General features: G+C 45.8%; 1 pseudogene; it reads left to right on the top strand.

The window, feature by feature from the left end:
- Window positions 1-700: 700 nt before the first annotated feature.
- Window positions 701-3,921, top strand: LOC100621528 (annotated as a pseudogene).
- The last annotated feature ends 969 nt before the right edge of the window (window positions 3,922-4,890 follow it).

Genomic DNA, 4,890 nt, shown 5'->3' with positions numbered 1-4,890 from the left:
AAAAAAAAAAAAAAAGATTATTTTTTCCCCACAAGTCCTGAAATGCATACAATCTCCTGATATTTTGACTTTAGCCTAGAAAGACTCATTTTGAAATTCTGCCCTCCAGAACTGCAGTAGCCCACAGTTGAAGTTCTTGTTAGAGTTCCCATTGTGGCTCAGTGGTTAATGAACCCAATTAATATGATGAGGATGCAGCTTCGACCCCTGGCCTTTCTCCTGGGCCAAGTATCCAGTATGTCAGTGAGCTGTGGTATAGCTTGGATCCCCTGATGCTGTGGCTATGGCTGTGGCTGTGGTGTAGGCCAGCACCTACAGCTCCCATTTTATCCCTAGCCTGGGAACCTCCATATGCCTTGGGTGAGGCCCTAAAAGGACCAAAAAAAAAAAAGTTCTTTCTGTTTCAAACCACTGAGTTATTGGTGATTTTTTTGCTTTTTGGTAAAAAAAAAAAATCAGAAGCACTATGAAACTAATACAAGGGACAACATAATTATTTTTAGAAAAATATGTATATGTTAACCAAATTAAAAGGTAGGAAACACTACAGCCTTCATTCTTAACTTTAATTCATTTTTTAAAATATGGAGGGGTAGTCCAAGGCCACTGGTCCCAGAAGCTGGCAGCATCCAAGAGCCCGGGTGCTGTGCCTGTGTGAGGCTGTCAGGGCCCATTGCCAACAGGAAGCTGAGCCTGATGGGGGCCCCACAATGGGTCTGAGGGAGCCAGGGATGGGTCCCTGAAGCAGCTAAAAGTAGCCCTGGAGGAGTTCATGCAGGTCACCTCGAAGGGCAAGACCCCTGGCAGCTGTCAAGGGCCTTGGTCTCAGGGTTGCAGGTGCCTGGGCAGGAGGAAAAGACACAGGGAACTGAGGAAGGAGAAGCAGCACCTGAGGTAGGCACCTTGGCTCCAGCGGACTGCAGGCCCTGCCCGGGGCCAGGTTCTGGCAGCAGACCTGGGGAAGTGAGCTGGCCGTGGGCATAGGTGGGCAGTGGAAGGGCAGTTGGCTGTTTCCATAGGCTTTGGAGGGGCTAGGACCTCCCCTGGCCCAGGGCCCCCTTACCCTGGCTAAGTGGTCCCCTGGGAGGACCATGGGCCCCACAGCCACTACAGCTGAGTGGAAACAGGTGATTCTGGTGGCCAATGAGGAGGAAAATCAGAAGATCCTATAGCTGGAGCAGTGCCTTGGCTTGAGCAAGCACAGAAAGAAGGGCAAAGGGGGCTCCATGCTGCTCAGCTACATTATGGGAGCCCTAGAGTCTAGGAAAAACTGGCTTATGTGAAAGCAGTGAGGAGGAGGAAGAGGGTGCAGGATAGAGGGACCCCAAAAGTGATGAAGAGAGTGACTGGGAGGAAGAGAGTGACTGGGAGGAGGAGGACATGGAAGAGGAGAGGGAGTGGGAATTGGGAGTGCAGAGCGAGGGCGAGGAGGGGGAGGAGGACAAGGACTTGAAAGAGAAGGACATGGAGGGGGAGAACAACAACCAAGAAGAGGAAGAGCAAAAAGCCAAAGGGAGAGTGAAGGAGAAAGGGAGGAAAAAGAGGGGCCATTTTGCTGAAGATGAAGAGAGGTGTGAAAATTCCTCCAAGGATGTTGACACAACTGACCAGAGTCTTTTTGAAAATGCTGGAAAGTACATCCTGGCCCATGTGAGGCTATCAGAGGAGACAGTGGATGCTCAGAAAAAGGAAATACTGGAAAGGTTAAAGAAACAGGTCAAATGTCTGATTAACAGGTCAAGTGACCGAACATGGCCTCCATAAGCTACCACCTAGAGGACCTGTACATGGTGCACAGCAGGAAGGACCTGAGAGACACCATGACAAGCATCCTCCTGAGCACCAGCGCCCCGTCTGAGACCATGCACAGCAGGCTGGTGATGGAGCATTTGCTTCTGGTCAGCATCTTGTACCACATGGTTGGGATCAAGGTTGGCAACCACATTTTGGAGGCCATGGTGAGGAGGTTTGATGATGTCTATAGAAGTGGATGTGATGGGAAGGAGCGTGACAACCTGGTCACCATCATTGCCCACTAGTAAAACCTCCACATGGTGCAGTCTCTCCTCATCTTTGACTTTTTGAGGAAACTTGTTGGAACGTTCACAGAAAGATACTGAACTGATCCTGTTAAGGCTTTGTTACTTAAGGAACTAATCACTGAATCCCAGGCCAGGACCAGAGTAGCATTTGGTTCATTCTGGAGTCACTGCTGGCCCTGAAGAACAACAATGTGTGAAAGATCCCAGGCTATGACCCCAAGCCCATGGAGAAGCTGTGGAAGCTTCAGAGAGCCCTGGCCTGCAGAACTGGCTCAGGGATGGAACTTTCCCAAAAGCAGAGAATGAACAGTGACATCTGGAGAAATATATTTTGTACAATAATGACGAGTGAAAAATTTTTGGACATGTTTGAGAGGCTTCTAAAGCTTGGACTTAAGGATCATCAGGAGAGAGAAATCATTCACGTCCTACGTGGACTGCTGCCTTCAGGAGAAGATGTGCAATGCTTTCAACACCTTCCTGGTGGGAAAGTTCTGTGACCACGAGAGGAGGTTTCAGATGACTTTCCAAATCAGCCTATGGGACAAATTTCTGGACTTAGAAAATTTGTCAACCAATGATTTCTCTAATTTGATTCATTTGGTGGCCCATTTGTTGAAGACAAAATCACTTCCATTTTCCATCTTAGAGATCATTGAATTCAGTGAATTGGCCAAACCCAGGGTCCACTTATAACAAAAAGTATTAATATACTCTGTTAATGGAAACAGAAGTTGAAGACCTTGGTTTAATTTTTGCAAGGGTGTCCAGACAAACCTGTGCTGGGCCTGTTGAGGGAGGGCCTGAAGCTGTTCATAAGCCACAGGGAGTGCCAGCACCTAGGAGGCCAGAGAGCTGGAGCTGTGGGAGAGAGCCGAGCTCAGCACTAGGGCCCTGCAGGGTGGGGCTTCCCTAAGGATGTAGTCCCGGGCCCAGGGAAGGGGGCCTGCCTGAGAGCACCGTGTGCACATCTTGGTGGAGCTGTGGCACAGTCTTTTGTACTTAAAATAGCATATTTTGATCCAAGGTTATATTGTATTTGTGTTTTGAGCCATTTTCAAATAACTAATCTCTAGGAGGAGGGAGAGAGGGAGGGAGAGGCAGGCCCTGGGTCCCCTTCCTTAAGAGATGAGACTTGGCAGAGGGTATGCCCATGTCTTATGTTTTTTATAGACCAAATAGCCCCCTAGAAAGTGTAGTTATAAAGAAATTGATGTGTTTTTATCTTTTTTATATGGTGGTTAAAAGTTCAGAAACCATCTGTTAAATGTGCCTGGTGTTTCATTGATCGTTTCAAGTATCTGGGCTGTAGTGTTTCGAGAAGCAAGCATGTTACTCAGGCCTTGGTGGGGGAAGAGAGTCCATCTTAACTCACATACAGCCCTGATGTGGTCAAGGGCCTCTTCCCTGTTTGTGTCTGTCACTCACACGTGTTGATGCCAGGTTTAGATGCACTTTCCTGAACGATCTCAAAGTCACCAAGTAGGTACGGGCCAGTTAGCAGGTGTGGTTCACTGATCTGGGCTCTGGGAGGTGTAGATGTGCATAGAACTGAACTGCCTGTGGGGAATGAGTGTTCATCTTGTGAGACACCCAACCACCAAACATGTAAATGGATCAGTTGCATGAAGTAAAAAATGCTCATATACTTACCATTTGCCACAAATTCACAAAGGTCTTGTTTTTCCTGCCCTTGGAATGTGCTTCTCTCCCCTAAATGCTGCAGACCTGATTTAAATGTCGCCTTCAGTTGAAAAAGTCACCAGGATGTGAGTGTAGAATAATATTCTGTGCTCTATAGATGCTTACGACCAAGCAGTGTGTGTACTAAACCTCTGGCTGGCTTTCCGGCAGAAGATAAACTTCCATAGACGGAGACCCGTTTTTGTATCATTTTTATTATTAAAAAAATTTTTTAATCAAAAAAGTCTTTCCCCTCACCACAGAATGTATTTGTGACTTAATTCATTGAGTAGGTTTTACATTTGTTATATGGCAGGTCATCCAAAAATATGCCCTCTGTAAGTGTAAAACCCCCTTTTACAAGAAAATATCATGGGTTTCCACATGATGGTAAGTAACTATGCTTTCAAGTAGCATGACCTGAAGCTACTGGAATTCAGAATTGCTTAAATATATATGTTTTGTTATTTATTACAATAATTTGCATTTGGAAAGTACTGCCAGGTGCTGAGACAACCATTGCTTGGTGTATATATGAATTTTTGGTCTTAATTTTGATGCAGGTTGAGAGCAATGCACATAGATTTTGAAAAAAGCTGTCTTTTGGGGACTTATCATTAAAATAGGGGCATAAGAAAATTTTTAATGCATTAAAATGTGTCAGTGAAGTCTATTACATATATTTTGAGTGCCAGTGTAGGGTATTTTTAAATAAGAGGCTCGTTGCTAGTCAAAACACTGCACTTTACCTTTCCATTTTCCACCTTATCACATGATTTAGGTTGCAGAGTCTAAACAGTTTCTGACCCTTGCTTTCTCTTTGCCCCCACACATAGAGGAGGCAGATAGGCAGACTGTTCATTGTTGGTGAATCTGGGTTAAGTTTGTACAGATGAGGAGTACTTTTATATTTTTCCTCTAAGTTTTAAATTTTTTCCAAATGAAGATTTTTTGGCTTTTTCTTAAGGCCATGCCCACAACATATGGAAGTTCTCAGGCTAGGGGTTGAAACAGAGCTGTAGCTTCAGGCCTACACCACAGCTATAGCAACGCAGGATCCGAGATGTGTCTGAAACCTACACCACAGCTCACAGCAGCACCAGATACTCAACCCACTGAGGGAGGCCAGGGATTGAACCTGCATCCTCGTGGGTCCTAGTCAGGT

This window comes from Sus scrofa, unplaced genomic scaffold (assembly GCF_000003025.6).
Source record: "Sus scrofa isolate TJ Tabasco breed Duroc unplaced genomic scaffold, Sscrofa11.1 Contig621, whole genome shotgun sequence".
Lineage (NCBI taxonomy): Eukaryota > Metazoa > Chordata > Mammalia > Artiodactyla > Suidae > Sus > Sus scrofa.
Note: the sequence above shows the minus strand (reverse complement) of the source record. Positions and strands in the feature narration are given on the sequence as shown.